At 42.7% G+C, this 24264-nt stretch overlaps 1 protein-coding gene across 1 annotated transcript in view; it reads left to right on the top strand.

The window, feature by feature from the left end:
* Positions 1 to 4947: 4947 nt before the first annotated feature.
* PARP11 (poly(ADP-ribose) polymerase family member 11) overlaps positions 4948 to 24264 on the top strand; it is a 201540-nt gene continuing 182223 nt past the window's right edge. Inside the window, exon 1 of the mRNA XM_053718746.1 lies at positions 4948 to 5036. The gene's annotated coding sequence lies outside the window, so the exon portion shown is untranslated. The remainder of the gene's footprint in view (positions 5037 to 24264) is intronic.

The following is a 24264-nucleotide window of genomic DNA, read 5'->3' on the forward strand; positions in this document are numbered from 1 at the left end:
GCCGGCTAAACAGAGCTTCAAACGGAGCAGATCTCTGTCAAAAGGATAAAGGCAACAAAGAAGTCGTCGATCCGTCCGGATATAAAAGTAATTAACGTTATTGTGCTAATTAAAACAAATAACAAGGAGAGTCCATAACAAAGCTTGAAGGAGGTGCTGTGAACAGAAACGGCTTACGCGTTTTGGCTGGAGCCGTAATCATAGCCTGCTGTTTCTAGTTCACAGTACCCATTTAGTACTGCATATACTGTATGCATATGTTTCTTCTCTATAGAAGTTCCATAAGGAAAATTATATATTCCTAACTTTAGTTATTGAAATAAACTGTATATAGTAATATGAATTGTAATATTTTTGCATTTTTCTAGCTGTATGGGGTTATGTATGATCACCATTAATGTATAACTTTAAATGGAGGTGTGTTTTATCAATTTGTTTTATCCAATGAAATACGTGGTGTTCTATATGGGTAATGTAAACTAGAAACCGCAGGCTAGGATTACGGCTCCAGCCGAAACGCGTAAGCCGTTTTTGTTCACAGCACCTCCTTCAAGCTTTGTTATGGACTCTCCTTGTTATTTGTTTTACTTGGCACAATAAAGTTAATTACTTTTATATCCGGACGGATTGACGTCTACTTTGTTGCCTTTATACTTCAGGTTTAGCCATATCTCCCTTCAGGGTTACGGGTACTAATAAGGTTTGCAAGGGCAGTAAGGACACATTTCTGTCACACAGCTGCAGTATTTAGTAGTGTGTGCCCTTCTCACATATAGGGAGGTTTATGCACTCTCATGAGAGTTTGGTAATAAAAGGATGATTGAAATTTTTATCAAGTATATTCCCATACAGCGGTCCGTAGCCCAGGACTGCTACGGTACTCTAGGAGCCTAATTGGGTAAAACAAGGGAGCGTGTTACAGAATCACAAGCGCTCACTGGCCATATTCATTGGGGTACAACATTGTGATCAAATGCTTTATTTTGAGGCATTTGCATTTATTACAGTGTGTGCAAATATAAGTTAAATCTGACAAGATTTGTATGGGTATTTAATACATACTATTGTTAGATTGCTGTAATGTGCCCTCCTCACATGGAGGAAGGCAATGAACTTACAAGGGATATCAGTAACGCATAAGTGCTTGAAACACTGGCGGAGTATAGTCGTAGGCAGTTGACTGAAGCTCAGGACGGCTCCGATAAACTAAGAGCATGATTGGACAAAGCAAGGGGGAGTGTCATATAAACAAAAGTGCACACTGGATAAGTGTATAAGGCTAGTGAAGTATCATTGCTATAGTTGAGTGCATCACTTAATACAAAAGCTCTCATAACAAGTATCAGAGTTCACTCATTTAAAACATCAGTAACAATTAGGAGAATACTATAGAAACTAGGAGTAGTCCCTATTAGCTGTCCGTATCTTAGGACTGTTACGATCAGCAAGGAGCCTGATTGGATAAGTTAAGGGAGGTATGTGTACCCCCATTATCCAATAGGCGGTCAGACTTAGGGTTTTTAAACTTGCAAGACAATGCAGTTTTTAAAGCGGGCTGGGAATAAGGCAGAAGCCGAAACCAGTCAGCCATCTATTTGTGTCTGATATTGTATCTGTTTTTTTATCCTCAGGGTGTGGATACCCTGGACATTTCAGAATAAAGTTTAATGTTTTACCCTAACCACGGTGCTCCCAATAACTTTATTTTTGTATGTTGAACTAACATTGGTCGTTAGTTAAAACGAGGTATAGGGCAAGATGCTGCGGAGGGGCTAACAATCACAGAGGACAGACCCAAGAAATTGGGACAGAGAGGATGCAGAAAAAAAGCTGAATCTGTGCAGCGTTCAACAAAGATAAGCATCAGCAAACCGGGCACTTGTGCGAACAGTAAGAAAACTAGCAAGTGGTTCATGCTGCACCAAAGTAAGCTGGAAGTGGTTGCTGAAGCGAAGACTATGGAAATCTGAGCACACAACCTACAAGTGGTGAGTTACTTAGTAACTATTTCTATGTGTGTTGCCAGTCATTCATTACTATAATGCGCTGAGGGGGATAGGAGATCTCTCCCATAGTGAGATTTATTGGACTGTTAATTCGTCACTGGGTACCTTTGAGGACCATTTGTACATGAACTCTATAGTGAACACACCCTACATATTCCCCATTTATGGCTTTCATGATCCCTATAGAGAGAACAGAGCTTCTCAAACAGTGTTTTGTGACACACTGGTGTGCCGTTAATGAGCCAGAGGTGTGTCATGACGTTTCAAGCTATGCACCACTAACCACTTGTGAAATGATTACTGTAAAATAAGCAGGCTTAGTTTACAGTGATGCTTTCACCAGCAACTACAAAGTAGCATGTGCAGTCAGGGAACACTGAAGGGCAGGTGGCAACAAAATTATGTTGTTCCAAACCTCCACACATTTTGCTGTCTGTCCCTAGGCTCACTACCTGGGTAAATGTGCTTGTGCAGTGCCGACAGTTGTGCTAACGATTGAAGGCCGGGAGGTCCACAGGTAAGTAAAAACTGTCACAGTCATAAAATGTATTTTGCATGAGAAAGAAGGACTTCTATTCTCAGACAGTGTAGAATGTTGTCCAGACTGGTACTGAACTTATATACTTTATATATTACTGTAAGACAAAACATTTGATACTAAATAACATAAAATGTTTGGGGGTCCTTCCTTTCTATCTCTAGTCACAGTCCAGTTAAAATAGTAAGTACAGTGCTGAAAGCTGTGCTAGCAGTTGTGGATGGGCATTTTCGGAACCACAAACTGTCATTCGTGCCTCTGCTCACAGCCTGTTGAAATGAGCTAGTGCATCACTGTCAGCTATGCTAAACTGGACTATTGAGAACTACAATTCCCAGCAATACAGGGTTTACACACGACATACATCCCCACTGATCCTCTTAAAAGGGGTTGATTTCCCACTCAGTTCTTGTTGAGACGGGTGGAGGAGTTAGAGGCTTTTGTTGTGTTTATTGTGAGTGACTGCTTAATCTATTACTTTGGGCTATTTAGGTAACTTACTGCATCTTAAAAAAATATATATTAAAAAAATGGCATCTCTCTCCATAGTTTTTTTTTTTATTACAGTGAGCCATATCACGTGTCCCTGCATCAGTTATTTAAAAAATACCTCATGTCCTAGCATTACTTCATTAATGCAAGTACAAGTAATGCAGTAACATTACTTTTTTTAAGCAAATGATGCAGGTGCATGCATGTTTGTTAAAATTATATGTTATTCACCCCCCTTTTTTTTTTTTTTTTTTTTTCCTCTCTCTCTTTCTATAGTCCTTCCTTTTCTCTTTTCACTAACTACTGACATGCACTGAACCCTATGTCGCATGTCAGACTCTAGCGTACAGGTGCGCACAAAAGCACTTGAGTTGATTAATGCTGTTATTGTTTTTGAGATGCATGTTGCAGAGTTTGGTATACATCACTACACTGCCCTCTCAGGTTGCAGAGGATAAGACTCAATGGAGGCACGAACTGTTTTCCTCCTAAGATCACGGACATTAGTCATCTAACTTCCTCCTGTAAGCTTTTGTGTTATAATTATCCCCTGGTTTTGCCATCTAAATTCTGATTTAATGGAGTGTACTGCTTTACGATTCTTATGTGATGCTATTACCTTTCTGCCATTGTCATTTCTTGTTACTTTCAATAAAGCTTTTTGAAACAAAAAAAATAAAAAATTATATGTTATTAAAAAAATATGCAATGTGCCTTATAGGTAATGTAGGCAGTTTACACTCCATACATTATATAGTTAGTGTACTGACAGTAAAATACTATACCTTTAAGGTTGATTATACAGGTGTGTTGAAACAGAAGTTTGCATTGCCATGGGTGCCACACAAACACCTATGGTGGTGCAAAATATACTTGTGAAAAAATATTTTAACTTGAAGGTATATCATCAGCACTGCCTGTGGGGAAAACAGGAAACCACTCATTTTGAGATCCAGTCTTCAGAACTGTACTAGTAGACAACAATCTACCTTTTGGGCACATCTGTTCTTCCTCTAACCCATGGGACATTGTGGCAACAATTCTTTAAACTCCAAACACTTTTTTTCAATTTTAAGCACAACATTCTAAATTAAATTTGTAAATTAAAAAACAAAATATGCATTTTGCAGTAAAAATATTAGCATATGTATCATGTTTTGTGTAGGTTTATATAGAAGTGAAAGAAAACATTCTCTTAAAACAAAACAACTTAATATCAAACATACAGTTCTGCAAACATTTAGGTTTACACTGCAGTATTTGGACACAACCCAAAACAATATACTGTATATATTTGTTGCATATCAATAAAGGCAACAAAGATTGTTTTTTTGTTTTCTTTTACAGTATTTTTCTTTTAATGTCTGAACCTTATGCAATTCGCTAATGTCACATTCAGCCAACAAGAAAAGCAATTGTACAACTTTAGATATATAAATGACACAATAGCAGTTTTCTCTTACACACATAGTTTTATTTGCTCCTCAATGTAATTATCAATGTGATTAGCAATATGACATGACAGCAGGTAGAGGACACGTAACTATGTTTTACAAAACTCTTCAGTTCATGTCACTGGTACGTTGACACAACTTGGCAGTTGACGAGTTAAATAATGCCCCCACCTAAGCCTCCCAGCCGTTTTCCCAACACAGGTAACAGTACACAACATAGGGCTCAGGTACTCACTTTTACATCATCGCCTCGCTCGCGGACAGTAACCCAGAATGCCCTCGGGCAGCAGCGTGTACTCCACTCACTGAACTTGTTTACAAACTATTTACACATTCACTAGATGTATTGGCAGAAGCCCGTGAAGTTACGCCCCCAATGACGCAACGCTCAAAACTCCGCCCCGTGTACGCTATACAGGTCAGCTGACAGTACTCTCACACGCACTTGCCCCGCCCACCTGTCTTTGGTTTCGTTTTTACAGTTGCCTGGGTTCTTACGTACTAGATAACAGCTGATCAAGGCAGGAACTGTCTACATGTCAAGAGGTGAGTATTGGTCGTGTGAAGCTGTCTATGGCACATTTGCTGAACCAAAAATCACCATGTAATGTTTACAGAGGGTTTTATTTTCCCCAAACCCATAAAGTTACATCGTTTTGTGTCCTATTATGCTAAAGTTCCTTGTAGTCTCATCGATATGTGAAAACATAAACATTCAGGATATCCTGTTTTTTTCTTAAACATATTTCGTAATGGTGTAATAATGAAGAATATTCCTTTTTCTAGCTCTGACCAGGGTGGAATACGAATGCACTATTACCACTTATACGAATTGTGGTTTTCTTTTACCAGAACTGCATTTGTTTATATATGTGCATACTGGCCTATGGAAAATAAACTATAATATGTATATAAAAACAATAGTTACAAACATTTTTCATGAATAAGATGGGTTAATAGAATATCTTTCAATTTAAGGTAAATTATGAGGATATGAATGTTTGTGCACAATAGATACTGCAGTATTCTGGCTCACTAGCTGATAGGGATATTTCCCTAGCTGTACTGATGGAGAAAGCAAACCTTAAAGAGATACTAAACCCAAACAATTACATTCCTGCTTTTTAAAATAAAGATAGCTAGAGAACAAAGAAAAAATTGATAATAGGAGTAAATTAAAAAGTTGCTTTAAAGGGACATAATACTCATATGCTAAATCACTTGAAACTGATGCAGTATAACTATAAAAAGCTGACAGGAAAATATCACCTGAGCATCTCTATGTAAAAAAGGAAGATATTTTACCTCACAATCTCCTCAGCTCAGCAGAGTAAGTTCTGTGTAAAAAGTTATACTCAGCTGCTCCCAGCTGCAGGTAAAAAAAAATGAAGAAATGAACAGCAGCCAATCAGCATCAGCAGTGCTGAGGTCATGAACTCTTACTGTGATCTCATGAGATTTGACTTAACTCTCATGAGATTTCATAGTAAGCTTCCTTTACCTGATTGGTGAAATAATATGAGAGTGCACGATGCTAGTCCCTTCAGATGTCCCAGGACAAACACACTAAAATGCTGCTTAGAAATCCTTTACAATGGGAGGTGGCTACTGAGGAACTTTTGAGGTAAAATATCTTTCTTTTTTACATAGAGATGTTCAGGTGATATTTTCTAATCAGCTTTTTACAGCTATGCTGCATCACTTTCAAGTGTTTAAACATTTGGGTATTATGGCCCTTTAAATTGAATGCTCTATCTGAATCATGACAGAAAAAAATGGGGTTAGTGTCCCTTTAATGTGCGTGAAATGAAGCATTAGTTTTGTTCAGCTCAGGAGTAGACATTAAAAAACTGACTGTAATACATTTTTACAATCCTGGCTTCCAGTATAAATGTGAGCTTTGAAAAAGTTTCTGTTACTTCACTGAAATGTCATTGTAGGGAGTGGAATATTTCCTAGCAGTGATGTAATCTGTAAATCCCACCTCCAGGGAGGGACATGGATAGCATAAAGCTGACAGCAAACAGGGTAATGCTTAGGCAGAAGTGGTTTCTGAATTGCACATCTGACAGCCTTTTATATTTTAAAATAACAAATCTTTCTTTCACTTTACTAAAACTTAATTCTTCATTCTTAGATTAAAGGGACAGTCAAGTACAAAAAAAACTTTCATTTTTCAAATAGGGCAAGTAATTTTAAACAACTTTCCAATTTACTTTTATCACCAATTTTGCTTTGTTCTTTTGGTATTCTTAGTTGAAAGCTTAACCTAGGAAGGCTCATATGATAATTTCTAAGCCCTTGAAGACCGCCTCTAATCACATGCTTTTGTATTTGCTTTTCACAGCAGGGGAGAGCTAGTTCAGGTAAACCCTATAGATAGCATTGTGAGCACGCCCGTGGATTGTGGCAGACACTGCACTAATTGGCTAAAATGAAAGTCAATAGATAATAAATAAAATGTCATGTGATCAGGGGGCTGTCAGAAGATGATTAGATACAAGGTAATCACAGAGGTAAAAAGTGTATTATTATAACTGTGTTGGTTATGCAAAACTGGGGAATGGGTAATAAAGGGATTATCTAGCTTTTAAAACAACAAAAATTCTGGTGTTGACTGTCCCTTTAAACGGCCATAATAGAATAGGCCAAGTCCTACAAAAGAGTGTGGGAACTCACCAAAACTTCCACCCCTTCACAATTTATATTGTTTTATACACACACACACACACTTCATTTATATGTGTGTAATCTATACACTCTGGTTAATTAAATCAAATGAAAACCATTGGTTGCCCTTGGGCCTGAGGATGGACACCCATGGTTACATTTATACCAGACAGGAGTGACATTTTTATTTGTAATTTAGGACTCAACTGATACTGAATACTAAGAAGCCAGACACTTTAGAACACATGAAGGGGCCTTTATGTGTTCTAAAAGGTGTGTTTCTGGCTTCTCAGTATTCAGTATCAGATGAGTCCTAAATTACAAATAAAAATGTCCCCCATGCCTAGTATAAATGTAACCATGGGTGTCCATCCTCAGGCCCAAAGGCAACCAATTAGCCCTTCATTGGTTTTAATTTATTTGCTTTCATTTTCTTTGTACATCGATGAATTTGAATAATACAAAAAGCTAAGACCCTTAGTAAAATATTAGGAGATGCTACTCTGGCACTCAGGATGTGTAAGGCTCTGTAATGTAAACATCTGATATTGTGATCTTGATAACGTTTGTGTGTGCATGACCTATTGAGTTGTCCATTACCGGCCCCTTTACCAAACCACATCATTAATAACTTATCACTTTAAGAATAAAGAAACATACTCGTATATCATGGTATAAAATTCTGGCCACAGCCTGTTTATTAATTTAACATAATTTAAATAACCAAATCAATAAATAAACGAAGTGCAATAACAAAACAATAATAACAATAACCCAACTCTCAATGCGCTAGCATCACTGTACTCCCTTTTTCTTAACCCCCCACCCCAAGGGGTTAAAATTCATCATCACCACTAATAGACCAGGCCGTCTTTTTCTCAGGACTTCGCAAGGCGCTAAGTCCGTTCCAACCACCAAATACCAGCTCCAAGGGACCCCGTGCCCAAGGAGCCAATTACCTAGCTCTCCCCACCCATTGGGAGGCTAACCACCAACCACTTCTTGCCTTGGTCTGCCAATTGATGATGCTAGCACACCGCCCTGGCCCCTAGGCCATCGCACCCTCACAATCCTATTAACTTAACATTACTTTTCTTTGGGGAGGGAGGGAGGGACAATCTTCGGGAGCTGCTTCCGCGACCAGGTAAGATCAGGAACTGCCTAGCCTCGCCCTGGTCCTCGCACGTCACTTCCTGTCTGAGCTCCGCCCAGCGACCGGGGCCTTCTCCTCCCATCCGGTCAACGGGCCCCTCCTCCTACATGTCTTCCGCCTCCGGGGCCCACCCATGACCTATTGAGTCGTCCATTACCGGCCCCTTTACCAAACCACATCATTAATAACTTATCACTTTAAGAATAAAGAAACATACTCGTATATCATGGTATAAAATTCTGGCCACAGCCTGTTTATTAATTTAACATAATTTAAATAACCAAATCAATAAATAAACGAAGTGCAATAACAAAACAATAATAACAATAACCCAACTCTCAATGCGCTAGCATCACTGTACTCCCTTTTTCTTAACCCCCACCCCAAGGGGTTAAAATTCATCATCACCACTAATAGACCAGGCCGTCTTTTTCTCAGGACTTCGCAAGGCGCTAAGTCCGTTCCAACCACCAAATACCAGCTCCAAGGGACCCCGTGCCCAAGGAGCCAATTACCTAGCTCTCCCCACCCATTGGGAGGCTAACCACCAACCACTTCTTGCCTTGGTCTGCCAATTGATGATGCTAGCACACCGCCACCAACTGGGAAGACACCTCTTCCCCAGTTCCCCCACCAATCACATCAGCAATTGGAGTCTTTCCCGAATGGCTAGGATGAAAAGCCGTAATCCAAATTCGTTCAGGTGAACACCGTCCTGTAGGTAAAATTCACCTTTTCCCACGTCCTCTAGGTCTTCATGATGGACCACTGCCCCACTAATCTTCTTCATAAATGCTGTGACCAATTTGTTCACTTTTCGCCTACTATTATCCAACCTAGCCTGGTCCCATGCTGTTCTCCAATGTAAGCGCGGGACCATTGTGGACCAAACGATCCTTATCCCGGGAAATAATTCTCGTAATCTTGACATATCTCTCTTAATCCTCCTGACCAGCTCTTTTTGTGGCAGAGACCCCAGATCGTTTCCACCGGCATGAATGACCAATACGTCAGGACGGGTAAATTGTTTGGCATACCCGACGACAGAAAAAACGACTTGGTCCCATCGCAGGCCCCGAATCCCGAACCACCGGAGAACCGCTTTTTCTTTCGGAATGCCTAGCTGCAGGCCGTCTTCCTTGTACCCTGCCGCCCTTCGAGCCCAATAAATGAAAGAATGGCCCACTAACCAGACCTGCAGCGGCTCTGTGAGACAAGAGGAGGAGGGGATGGGGGGGGGGACACATGATTATAGCAACAGATGAGGACGGACGTAAGTCCGATAACACTTGGATGACCATCTCCCCACCCCTTTTACCACTCCCTCCCCCAATCCCAGGGCGGCTGCCTCGGTTGCTGCGCCTATCCTAAAGGAATGTGAACCAAATTCCCCCGGATTGAATCCTGCCGTGTCTAATGCCCTACCTAACACCCTCCGGAATTGAAATTGTGATAAAGCCTCGCTATCCTTATGCAACAGCAATGACCCTCCCATCTTTGGTCTAATTGCCAAAAATTCTTGCAATGCCCTACACGGACACAACTCCACTCCCGTGGGATACAACCTCACCGTTTTGCCCTTTCCTCCTTGATCAGTTTTTGACCGTTTCAAAAATATGGACACATATGAGTCTGTCACCTCGATATCACAAATACCCACTCCACCTTGCGCACTCTTCGAGCAACTTATCAATTCTGATATCCGGAATGCTCCGAAGAAGGCCAACGCAAAGGCCGTTTGGAAAAGTATTGTTTCATACTCGGATTTACACACAACCTTCAGTACTCTCCAAAGATGTGCCAGTAAGGAAAAGGAAATCGGCCTTCTACTATCCGCCCCACTTCTTTTTTTTTCTTCAAACCTCTCACAATTTGCCTGACGCAAAACATCTTGGTGATATCGACCATCCCCATCAACTTAAATCTGAAGGCTAACGCCGTCAGCCTTTTTTCAATAGCGGAGGGGGATAAACCACACCCCTTCCACTGCCATATCCATTTCAACAAGAGGTTCTGACACCCTTGTCCGCCCTCTGTGACTCCCTGCTGAACTAGCAAAAGTTCCCACTCTCTCCAAATCTTTTCGTATGCTCTCCACGAACTCGGGGCCAGTGAAGATTTTACCACATCTGCCAATCCCCCGAGCCAAGGCTCCATAAATGTTCTGGAACTTCCTTCCCCAACTTGTCTGCCCCCGGAGCCAGCTCCCGAAAGCGCTGCCACTGAAAACGAGAGAGTGCGTCAGCTACTGAGTTCTGCACCCCAGGTATGTGCTTTGCCCTGACCAAGATGTTCAATTTCATACACTGCAGCACAAAAACCCTCAACAGCCGTATCACCGCCTGCGAGGATGATGACAAACTATTAATTGCAGCCACAACACCCATGTTGTCCGTGAACAACAGGAGCGACTTGTCCCGAAGTTCACTGCTCCAAACAAACAATGCTACCAAAATCGGAAAGAATTCTAGAAATACCAAGTTTGTTATCAATTCACTCACAGACCATTCTGTTGGCCACGCTGCCGCGCACCATTCGTTGCCAAAAACTGCCCCAAAGCCTTTACTCCCTGCAGCATCAGTCACTAGCCCAAGCTCCTCACCCGATATTCTGGGTGGCTGAATCAACGCGACCCCATTGAAATTCTCCAGAAATACTTTCCATACCTTGAGATCTTTCTTAAGGGGCGACGTCAGCCGTATGAAATGATGCGGCTGTTGAATGCCCGCTGTCGCCAATGATAGCCTGCGACAGAACACCCTACCCACTGGAATGATCCGGCATGCAAAGTTTAGCTTGCCGATCAAGGACTGCATTTGCACTAGTTGCACTTTTGAAACTGACAAGAATCGTAAGATGATGCTTACTAGGTCCTGCACCTTATCCTCCGGGAGCCTGCACTCCATCAATCTAGAATCAATCGTAATGCCTAGGAAATTCAGCTTTGTCACTGGACCCTCAGATTTTTCCATTGCAATGGGTACTCCAAAATCTTCCGCTACTCTGTAAAAAACATCTCTCAACCTTTCGCAAACTGGGGTCCCCTCGGGACCCACAAATAGAAAATCGTCCAGGTAATGTACCACCGACGAAAATCCAGCCTGCACCTTGACCACCCATTCCAAAAAAGTGCTAAAACTCTCAAATAATGCACATGCTATGGAACATCCCATGGGCAGGCATAGGTCCACGAACACTTTCTCTTCAAAACAGCACCCCAGCAACTTGTGTGAGATTGGGTGCACTGGGAGTAACCGAAAAGCCGATTCGATGTCAACTTTTGCCAACTGCGCTCCATTTCCTGCCGTCCTAACCATAGCCACCGCCGAGTCAAATGAGGCATATTTTACTGATGCCAGTTCAGGTGGGATCCCCTCATTCACCGAATTACCCTTCGGGAAGGATAGGTGATGTATCAGCCTAAATTTTCCAGGATCCTTCTTAGGGACCACTCCTAACGGAGATAGCCTTAATCCTGGAAAAGGCGGGGCGTCAAAAGGACCCGCCATCCTACCCAGTTCCACTTCCTTCCCCAATTTTTCTTTCACCACCTGCGACCATTCCCTAGCCGATTTCAAATTGCCCACGAAATGGTCAGAACCTCCAACCGATGGAATGATAAAACCAAACCTAAATCCATGTAATAACCTTGCCGCTTCCTCCCTGCAGCCCCATCTACTGGCGTAATGACCTAGCCAGGGCTCCATCTTTTCCACCCTGATTGGGGACACCCCCTTCTTTAGGGGACTCGGCTTTCCAACCAACTTTTCCTTTCCTGAAACACTTGGCAAAGGCGTGGGCCCCGCCACAACCTGAGCATTCGTGTCGAAACTTACATGAAGTTCCCCATTTACACTGCCCTTCATTGTATGCAAAGCAGAAACCTTTTCTGCTCGCGGACTGCGATGTGGAAGTAGCTGTGGCCGGACTGCCGGCCCCCGACCGAAAGGACTGCACCGATCTCAGTGGCGTCATGATTTTTAACCAAAGCCCCATGTCCCGGTCATCCCGCCTCATCGCAGGCTTTACTGCCATCCTCTGACGAAACTGTTCGTCGTATGTCCACCACGCCATACCCCCGTATGTGCGCTGGGCTGCTGCGATCTCGTCTAGATAACAGTACATGGAAGCTCCCTGTTCTGGAAACCTCTCTGACATAACACTAGTGTAAATCACGAAAGATTGAAGCCAATTGGAAAAGGTTTTTGGTAGCTTCCTATATCGCCTCTTTCTCTCATCTTCCTCTTTTTTAACGCTGTCTTTTTTGGGATCATCTGTTACTTCAAAAGACTGTTCCAAAGGAAGCAAAGAGAACAACTCTATATATTCCCTTGACCATACCCTGCCCCTAACCTCCTTTGTTAAATGCAGCCCTAACGGACCAATCGAGCATAAGCATGACCTAGCCATGGCTGTATCCGCCACTCGGAGCTCCGAGGGTTCGGCCCCCCCTTGTTGCCCTACCGAAGATGCCATCGCTACTACTTCCCCATTGCTGACTACTGCCGCGTCCGTTTGTGGCCCCGCATTTGGCCTAGCCACCGTCACCATCGGCCCTTCAGCCCCATTCGGGGCCCATGCCCTCTCCAGCGGCAACTGTGTACTCGCGGGTACAGCTGAAGCCTCAACTGACCGCAACAGCGCCCTCAACCCTTCAACCAACTGCCTGGATACTGTATCACTACTTGCCCCTTCCCCCTTCCGCTGTGACGAAGAAAAACTCTCACCTGCCAAAGCCGTCACCGCCGGCACTTCCGTCTGCGGCGGACCCCCACACTGTGATCGTCTCTTTCCTTGGTCACTTTCTGCTGGCCCTTTGTCCTCATGGTGAACCTGTAATATAGCAACTGCATGACCCCCGGCAAATGGTTCCGTATTGATTTTTGGTATTGCGTCGCTTGCCCGACTTAGTGTGTTTACCACCCGCTCCCTGACAACACTTTTTGCCATAATTCTGTTTTGTGCTATACCTCTCCTGTTTTGTGTCACACTCCCCCTCCCTTTGCTGGCCGTCCTGGCCGTACCTCCCCTCTGCCCCAGAGGGCTCCTCCCCAAAACTCTACTCCTAACCGCCTCCCCCACCTGGTGTAGAACATAACCCCCCCTGTCCCTTACCCCACTACCCCTTTTTGCGTAGCCACTTACCATTCCGACCCGAGAGGGCTGCTCACTGTATGACTCTTCACCCGTGTCCAGCTGTATAGTGTCCGTCCAAGATTCTGCTAGGCGGAAAGGCTCGTCCTCGCCGCCGTCCCTGAATTCTCTACCTTGTAACCTGGACACCATTGCATCTGTTAAATATATAACCTGATTGTTACTCATATCCAACCTTTTTTCCAAATCTTGCCCCACATTTTTTTCGACATCTGTTCTTCCATGTAAATTAATTTCTTTACCCTGCTCCCGCCCGCTTGCATTGTAACTATCCCCCCTATGGTCAGGGGACGGGGGAATCATGTCTTCCCCGTCTGAAGAGCTAGCCAATTCCTCAATGCACACTGGTTCGCTATATACACTCGGGTTGTATTTTTTACTGCTGCCCCTCCCACTCCCATGGCCCTTAAGGGGGCGGGATGCCCTGTGCCAGTGTTGACTTGTCCCACTCGCCACCCTGCTTCCCCCACTGGGCCTCTCCCTTTCGAAATGACCATTACCGTCATTAAACATTTCTCCCCCCTCCCCATCATCATTGAATAATATTGGGCTCTTTTCCCTACCTACCTCTTCCAAACTGTCTCTGCTTGTGTAACGGCACGGGCCGCCGTGCCCCTCAAAGCCTCATGTTGCCCCCTTATGTTTACACTCCCCTCGCAAGCCGCCGGAACGACCCTGTGTTGCCCCTCCCTATGCTCTCCCAGCTGGGTGCCTGCTTTATTAGCCACTATGGGTTCCCGCTGCGGCCCCGCCCTTAATTCTTCCGGCTGCCTATCTCCCGCTTGCAAAGAAAGCCCCGCTGTGCTATGCTCCGGATCCCTTTCCCGCCTGCTGCCCTGCATGCTCTCCGTGTCTCCTGCTCCCCGGCTGCCTGATTCATTGCCCCCAGTGCCACACCTATTATGCTCCGCTCCCCCCCCCCCTTCGCCACTGTCACTTCCCCCCCTGTACAAAGAGGCCCCCCTGGGCCGTTGGCATTAACCCTGCTCATACCTGCTGATGGCCTTTTTTTCTGTGCCTCCACCTCTGCCTCTACCATGAGCCGCCGTGCGTCCCCCACTGCCCTTGCCTGTTCGACCGACACACTCCCCGACTTCTTACCCGGCCTCGCCTCTCTGCTTGGACTCCGTCTGCGTCGCGCCCCTTGTGGCCTGTGCTCTGGGCTGAGCCGATTGGGAGGCCGTGTCTGTCGCACCGGTCTGGATCTTGGAGCCACTTCACCTTCCTCCACTCCGCCTTCTTCTTCGCCCAGGAGCCTGCCGATCCGGTCCTGTATCCAAGAAGAGCCTTTCTCCGCTGCTGGTGACCGGATCCTCGCCAGCAAATCTTCGATCTCCATCTTCAATCACCGATTCTTCTGCTGGACAATCTTCGGGAGCTGCTTCCCGACCAGGTAAGATCAGGAACTGCCTAGCCTCGCCCTGGTCCTCGCACGTCACTTCCTGTCTGAGCTCCGCCCAGCGACCGGGGCCTTCTCCTCCCATCCGGTCAACGGGCCCCTCCTCCTACATGTCTTCCGCCTCCGGGACCCACCCATTCTCTCTGCAGTAAGAAACAATGATAATTTGATTTAGTAAAATTATGGTCACAAGGCATTTGAGTGTCATTTACTTTTACCATTAACAAGTATACCAAGTAAATGTAAGCAAATAACACTGGCAGAGGAGGCATGAGGGCACAGTAACATTGAAAGCAAAACAGGTCACCTTGTACTTTGGGATGCAACTGATAAGGTTGAATCTGTAGCAAATATAATATATTGCACAGGTCAGCATTATGCAGAGAACCTGGCCTGCAGACCATAAATTGATAGACATACAAACACCAACATAGATAAACAGACTGCACATACTATTGGCGTATAAAATAATGTAATTGGTCTTATCCTACTACAAGATGTTACACAAACACCTTTAATTGCAAGGACTATTTTCATTTGTGTGTACACATGTATCTTATCCCAGCTATCTCTGGAAGAACTAAAAGAAATACATTTCAATCACAGAGAAAGCAGGAGGCTGGAAGGACATGTCTCTTCCCTGCTTGATGAGCAGCTTTTTTTATTTGATGAAACACTGAGCTTTTTTTTAAAACAACTTTAAAATAACACACATAAACGCCTGTTGTTTAGGGCTTGATTTAAGTTAAGTGATGGTTACCTAGGGTATAAATTACTTGTCTCTGCCTTGCCACACCAGTCTATGAGGAAGCGCCACTAGGGGGCGCGAAACGCGTCAGACTGTCACTGTCTATGTCTGCCCTCTGTTTGGGATACACTGCTGTTATTTTTAAAGGTTAAATAAAGGTAAGTTTTTCATATATTTTTCGCCTAATCAAAGAGTGCCTGCTTCCATTTGTTTACTCGCACGTTCTTTAGCCTGATCAGCTATACAGCTACGGCACTCCAAGTATCCCTGTATCACAAACTTTCATATATTTTTTCTATTGTGTGCACGGACCGATGGTTTAGGCCGTTTTCCGGATACCCCTGTCTTTTGTTTGCAACTTGATTTATCAAGCCCTTCACTCCCCTTTAACTGCAAGTTTGCTCAAGCGAACCTGCAGTCAGGATTTATCAAGCAGCAGTCATCAGACCGCTTCCCTGCCCTGTTCTTCACCTCTTAGGTGGAGAATTTTAATCTCCCCAGTCTCTTCTGACCGGGGAGATAGACAACTCCTGCACCTTGTGCGTGAATGTCAAGACCCAGGGTGTCCATACTTTGTTTTTAACTCACATGGTGCATAGCCAGCTTAGCTTCAGTGCCTCAAACCCTCCTTCCTCCCCCCATCTTCCTTTCCAGGGCGGGCTGTAACCTCCATGTCTGAAAGCAACTTTAGACTCCTCTGTCACAGAGTCTCACCCACTTTTAAAGTGCAATAGTCCTATTTCTGCTGAGGGGAGCTAAAAAACTCCAGAGCAAGCCACACAGAACTGTAAGCACCATGTGTTCCACACAGTGCGGGGTGATCACACAGCAGGACCGCTGACAGGCTTGCATTTAGTGTATTGTAAGACGTGTTTCTGCCCATTACTAGAGGATCACACTATCCCTCTAACAAGACTGTGCTCAGCTCCTCCCACCAGCAGCAGCAGTGTTTACTGTAGCGTTTCTGTTTGCTGTTCAGGGGGAACTTAGTTCCACCTTCAAAAATAGTACTTGAACTCAGTTCCACTGCGTTCCCGCTGGACTTGACCCCTGCATAATAGATGAAAAATTACAAATGATTATTCATTAGAGCATATAGTTTTATGACTATCAACCCAGCACTACGGGATGTTGAACCCCCCGCAGAGAGGTTAAATACACAGTAGAAGCACCACTTGGGACCCACAGAGCACTTCTGGCCTCCCCACCGAAACTGCAACTGATCCAATCAGCTGCGCTAGTCGCACAACTCAGCTGTGTGATTAGCACTGCTGAGTGGATCAGCAGTGGTTTCCACTAGGAACTAGCAGTGCTCTGCAGATCATGAATGATACTTCTATTGTATGTTTAACCCCTTGTGGCAGTTTAACACAGAGTAGTGCAGGGTAGATACTATTATAATTACATACTCTAATAAATTAGAGCATATCATTTTTCAATTTTTATGTTAAATTTTGCTAGCTGGGTGCCATTATAAAGTAGTTTGGGGGTAGATTTTCTGCTATCCAAAGCACAAGGTAATTTCATAATTTATTATACATTTAATTAATGATAATTTGAGGAATAAACTGAAAATTATTATTAGCCAATTTAGCTTTTCTATGGTTTTAGCCGGGTGGTCAGGGTGGTGCACCCATTTAAAAAGGGCCTGGGGAGAACACTGCAAGTCATATGATTTATAGCAAGGATGGACAAATGGCGACCCAAGGGCCATATACAGCCCTCTGCACTAGTTTTTGTGGCCCTAGGGAAAAATTTTAAACAAAAAAAGCTCTTTTGAGGTAAGTACAGTCTGCAAAATCTAGTCCTGCGCAACTGGACAATTTTAGGAATTTTATTATTTGGGTTTTGGGTTCAGATCCAGAGCCCTGCATAGCTAAATAAACGTCTCTAAAACTAAAATTTGCCTTTATAATTTTTTTTTTATGGAACCTCACAATACTTACAAGATATCTTAGATAATCTCACCAGAACAGAGAAATTTAAATCATTAAGCCCATATTATTGGGTTTTCTGTATACAGACAGAGATAAGATAAGGGGGTTTGTTCTTCTTGCAAGTTCAGTACAGTTTAATGCATTGTAGTTTCAAAAACAACTATTTTATATACAAAAATAAACCCAAATTAGCAATCTTCCATACATTTTATACTGTTCATCGGAAGCACATTAAGTCGAAAGCAGTTTTACAATACAATATCCTTTTACTATCTATGAAGTAATCAGTCAGCCCTCTTGCTTCAGGATTTTAGAACTTGCTATAGGTTTAAAACATTAATTTTAAATGGATATTCTTGTTATATTTTAAAATGCACTTTAATTTTAAATAGAAATATTTTGCAATTTCATTTGTGTTAGCAAAAGTTTGCCCAACTAAGGATACCACTACGCACTGGCACTTGCACATTGTTCTTGCATTTTTATGTTGGCAATAATTCATTCTCTCACATTTTTACAGGCTAGTCCCACCACAGATGTTCTTCAGGCTATAATGAATGTATTGTTTTTCTCTGGTGGAACTTTCGTCCCAGTCTCAACTGATAGTGATGTATCTGTGGCTGCCAGCCTCCCAGGTAGCCCCCCCTGCCAGAAGGAGACGTGTTGCTCCAGCTGCCATTGCTGCTGAAGAGTGGGTAACGCCTCATCACCAGAGGCCAGATATCCCACCCTTCACAGCAAATCCTAGCATAAATATGGATGTTGCAGGACTTAGCGGCAACAATTTCTGGAGGTGTTTCTGGGCGATGATGTATTGGGGAACATTGTCGCCCAAACGAATTTATATGCCCATCAGTTCCGTGCTGCAAAGCCGGACTCATATTTGGCAAAGCAGCAATGGGCCCCTATCGATGTGCCAGAATTAAAAAAATTCTGGGCATTGACTATGCTGATGGGCATCATAAAGAAACCCTCCATTCGCTCCTATTGGAGCAGTAGCCCCATCTGCTGTACCCACATTTTCTCCCAATGTATGTCGAGGAAGAGGTATGAAAGGATTCTACATTTCATGCACTTCAGCGACAACAGCCTGTGCCCCCTTAGTGTCACACCACAGTATATTCAACAGATGGTCATAATTGATAGATCCAGTAAATGTGAGTGTAACAAGTATTTATATGAACCAAATAGTAGTTTTGTGACAGAGGAGGTAACAACTATGCTCTATAGTAAAAGTTACATCTCTGTCTTTTTCTAGCCACTTAATTTTAGACAAAATGACACACTGGTGAATTTGACAGGTTAAAAAGTGGCAACATAGCGTACTTAACACTCATCAGTCTAAACAGGGAAAAATACTTTAGACAACACAATGGTGTATACATATATTGATTAGAATGAGTCTAACCTACTCTGCTTATATATTCTTAGGTTACAATTTGATATCAGGAGAATACATCAATAATATTAAACAAGGGGAACTCACTACACCCTTAGTGCGCCATTTCAGAGAAATGCATGACAAGGAACCCACATCACTGTCTTGGACCATCATTGAAGTGGCCAAGACGGATAGGAGGGGAGGAGATAGAGAAGCAATTCTCTCGAAAAGAGAGATATTCTGGATACACAGACTAAAAACCAGGGTCCCTAACGGTTTTAACTCTGAGTTTGACCTGATAAATTATTGGTGTTAGTGTGTGCATCCGGAATATCCAAAAGTGCTCCTATGCCATACATGACATCAGACAAGTATCAAACATAGTTTTTAATTTCATTACACCTACTGTACCTATTGACGGAATGTATCATATAGCGGCTAAGACGGTTATGATGACCAGCCCACTGACAGCAATTTGTATATATAATAATAATAAAATACAGAATTTTGGGACAATGTCACACAAGAGAAGGTATCCCTTTAATCAACCTACAAAATATTTAAATAACTGTTTAAAACTTTAACAATGGGACAAATATTAGAGGCCGAGGGCTTGCAGACAGCAAGATGTTCAATATACAGATTTTTGCTAGCTATAATATCCCCCAGTGTTTCCAGTTAATCATTACATTGTGAAAGATCCCTATACGCTTTAGAACAGTGGTGAATGTGATTTGGTTAATATTTATAGGCCATTCACATGGGCGTAATTCTTATATGTAGATGTGGAGGTGTGGTAAACCATGTGGTTTGTTTTTACCAATAAGAAAGTGTTTTAACATTTAAAAAGGTACCCAACAGCTACGATTACGGCAAAAGCCGTAACGCGTCCGCGTTAGGGTACGCGGACATCTGCATCCTCTACCTCGCTCTGAGGTTTTGCAAGCTTTTTATGCTGTTTTTCCATGTACCTTTTTAATCAATAAAGAGTATTTTTTGTTCACTTCTGGTGCTCCAACAACGTTGGTTTAGTGATAACACAAAATATATGAGAGAACATAAGAGGACTGAAACTACAGGCTTAAGAGTATGCAGCTTCTGTGGAAGTAAAACAAGTACAGGTATTTACAGTTCTGTATGACAACTTGTTATACAACCTTATTACTTGCATGTCCGTTCATGGTTGCTGGCAGTCTGAAGAGCGAGGTGTTCACTGATTCCCCGTGCGCCTGTTTACAAGTGCAGGCCGGGAAAGAGGGTGAAGTGAACACAGTAACGTCTCTGTGGAAACTCAGTGAAGCTGCGTCGCCCAGAGTGAGGAGAGATCTGGGAATTACCTGATGACGTCAGCAAATAGACGCTGGAAGTCGTGAGAGGTAGCAGGAAATGAACACTATACAGATGCTCGTCTGGATAACAAAGTTGTATTAGGCAACAAGCGTGTAGGTATTGAAATACCAAGGCTAGAAAGTAACTTAGAGAGCTACATGAGCAATACTCTTTATTAATCCAGCATGGTGTGCTGGTAGGAGGAGCCTTATATAGGCCGGTTGAAGGGTATGGTAGCAATTAAAGGTACAGGCAGTGATAGTGCAGTCATCACGATCTGACATAGTCCCCCCCCCCCAAAGGGAACCGCAGGTAGGTTCTACGGAGATGGTCTGTCTGGATTGCGTCAATGAAAAATAGACACTAACCTAGAAGCGTTGCGGTTGGTAGCAGGCTCCCAAGAATCATCTGCATGATCATATCCACTCCAGTGAACGAGATATTCAAGTACGCCTTTACGTCGTCTAGAATCCAAGATGCTATGAACTTCGTACTGGGTGTCAGGGGTTAAAGGCTGTGGAGATGCAACAGGATTTGAGTCTGCAGCTAGACAGGGTTGACCAAGGATACATGGAACGTAGGATGTATTCTGTATGAATCCGGCAATTTTAACGTAACTGTTACAGGGTTAGTCATAGCGATTATAGGAAAAGGTCCTATGAACAATTTGCTGAGTTTCCTTGATGGGGTCTGTAATCTTAAATTCCTGGTAGACAACCAAACCAATTGACCGACATGATACAATGGTTGTGGTCTATGTCTTAGATCATAATATTTTATATGAGTAGACTGTGCGTGTTTAATGTTGTCTTCAATTATCGAGAAAGTTTGGGTGATGTTATTGATGATATAGTTAACTTGAGGACACTCTGCTTCAATACGTGGATAGAAGTTTATCCTAGGGTGTAACCCATAATTAACATAGAAAGGGCTATGTTCGGTAGTGGAATTTTTTGCGTTATTATAGGCAAACTCAGCCAAAGGAAGGTAACTGGCTCAGGTGTCCTGTTGATATGAACAGTAGCAACAGAGATATTGCTTGATCCACTGGTTTGTCCTCTCCGTTTGGCCATTGGTCTGAGGGTGGTAAGAGGTGCTGAGTTTCTGGGTAATACGTAATAATTTGCAGAGGTGTCTCCAAAACTTAGAGGTGAATTGTGAACCCCTATCACTAAGAACTGAAGTGGGAAGTCCATGTAACTGTACTATCTCTTTGATGAAAATGTCCTAGCAATAGGAACAAAATGTGCCATCTTCGTAAACAGATCAACCACAACAAAAATAATCGTATAAGAAGAGGATTTTGGGAGATCCACAATGAAATCCATTGAGACGTCTGTCCAAGGAATTTTAGAGACAGGATAAGGTTGAAGCAAACCGACGGGTAGTTGATGGGAGTTCTTGGAGGTGGAACAAATCGAACATTGAGATAAGTATTTCTTGTCAAAGGTAGTCATAGATGGCCACCAACAAAACCTTTGTAGAAGATCTAATGTCTTTTGGTAACCCAAATGCCCTGTGAGGGGAGAATCGTGAGTGGAAGTTACGACTTCAGATCTCAATGTAGATGGAATGTACAATCGTCTCTGATATAACAGACCGTCTTCGAGTTGTTGGAGTAAGTGTGATGGTTTGGAAGCATTGTGCTCCTCTTCATTCTTGATATTGGAGATGGATTGAATGAGAATGCAGAGAAACCTATGTTTTGGAACAACAGATGATAGTGTGTTATCCATCGGAGGTCTGGGATCTTTTCTTGATAAGGCATCAGCCTTGCTGTTTCTCTTCCTAGGACAATAGGTGATAACAAAGTCAAATCGAGAGAAATAGAGACTCCATCTCAATTGTCGTGCTGATAAGGTCCTGTTCATCTGCAGGTATTGAAGGTTCTTATGGTCAGTTAATACTATTATTGGATGAGTTACTCCTTTCAAGAGATGCCGCCAATGTTCAAAAAAACATTTAATAGCTAAAAACTCCTTTTCTCCCACTGGGTAGTTTCTCTCTTCAGAACTCATGACCCCTTGAGAAAAAGGCCACTGGGTGCATGATGTCTTTAACAGAACTATTTTATGAGAGAACAGCCCCTAAAGCGAATTCTGAGGCGTCCACCTCAAGGATGAATTGTTGGTTTGAATCTGGGAACTGTAATATTGAAGCTGTGGTAAAACTAGTCTTGAGTTGATTGAATACCTTTTGAGCGGTAGGAGTCCAATTGAACGTTTTTGTCTTGTTTGGTCAAGTCAGTCAAAGGTTTGGCTATGGCTGCAAAATTTTGTATAAACTTGTGATAGAAATTCGCAAAGCCTAAGAATCTCTGAACATCTTTTCTGCTCTTAGGTGTTGGCCACTGTGTAACTGCGAGAATTTTCGTGTCTACCATTTTTATACCAGTCTTTGATATATGATATCCTAAATAGGAAACCTCTTTTGCATTAAATGTGCATTTTTCAAATTTGGCATAAAGATTATGATTACGCAAACTGGCAAGTACTGTCCCAACGCGAACAATGTGTTGTTCTGGAGTCTGAGAATATATTAATATGTCGTTGAGATAAACAACAATGAGTATGTCTAGTATATCTCTGAATATGTCATTAATGAAACATTGAAATGTAGCCGGGGCATTGCATAGATCGGAGGGCATAACAGTATATTCAAACAGGCCATACCGAGTGCGGAATGCTGTTAGCCATTCATCACCGGCTCTGATTCTCATGAGGTTATAGGCACCCCTGAGGTCCAATTTAGTGAAGACTTCTGCACCACGTAACCTCTCAATTAATTCCGGAATTAATGGTAAAGGATATCGATTTCTCCGAGTCCTCTTTATTGAGTTCTCTGTAATCTATTATGGGTCTTAGGGAGTTATCCTTATTTTTGACAAAAAATATACCTGCCCCAGCTGGGGATGTAGAGGATCTGATAAAACCTTTGGCTAAATTCTCTTGAATATAGTTCTTTAAATGAACTAGTTCTGGCTTGGATAGGGGGGTATATGTGGCCATGTGGAATAGAGGCACCTGGGAGGAGATCAATTGGGCAGTCATATGACCTATGAGATGGAAGAGACTCAGATTCTTTTTACTAAAGACATCAGTAAAATCAGTGTAATGTTTGGGGAGTTCAGAATTGGATAGTAGCAATATATTTTTTAATGGATAACATGTCTTGTTTACAGTAATGTTATTCGAGCTTTAAAGACTTCTCAAATGATAGTAGGTTGGTATAATTTGAGCCAATAAATACCTAAAATGATAGGGAACATGGGAGAGCTTAGTACATCAAAAGTTAAAATTTTTCTATGTCCTATATTAGTGCACATAAGTAGAGGGATGGTCTGGAGTGTCATTGGACCAGAAGAGATAGGGGTACCATCAATAAGATTAACAGAAACAGGGAAACATATATCATGAGCCAATCAAAGATAGAATTCCTAGATCTAACGATATTTAAAGATGAGGATGGTAAAATCCACACTGACCTTTACAGAAAACCTACTGCTACCAACAGTCTGCTACATAAAACTAGCGCCCATGCACCAAGCACTACTAAATCCCTACCAGTTGGAAAATTTCTCAGAGTGAGAAGAAACTGTAGTGATCTAACGCTATTTAAATCACAAGCTAAAGAATTAGAGAATAGACTATTGGATAGAGGATACAGCAAGAGAGGAATTAAAAAAGCCAGATCTAGGGCTCTTAATATGGATCGTCCGGATTTACTCCGAAAAAAGACAAATAAAGAGAAAGATGTACATACCAGACTGATATTAACGTATAATCCCTCTGTACATTTAATAACTGAAATTATCAATAAAGATCTAAAATACATTATAGGGGAATCAGTTAAGGGGGGTTATAGAAGAACCCAAAATATTAAGAACATACGGCCCGATCCGATATACAGCGTCGCCCGCAGAAGCCGGCGACACCAAAATTTGTGCGGGTTTGGTATCCTATATACGGCGTAACCTAGAAGTTACGCTCATATATTTCTGCCT

This window comes from Bombina bombina, chromosome 6 (assembly GCF_027579735.1).
Source record: "Bombina bombina isolate aBomBom1 chromosome 6, aBomBom1.pri, whole genome shotgun sequence".
Lineage (NCBI taxonomy): Eukaryota > Metazoa > Chordata > Amphibia > Anura > Bombinatoridae > Bombina > Bombina bombina.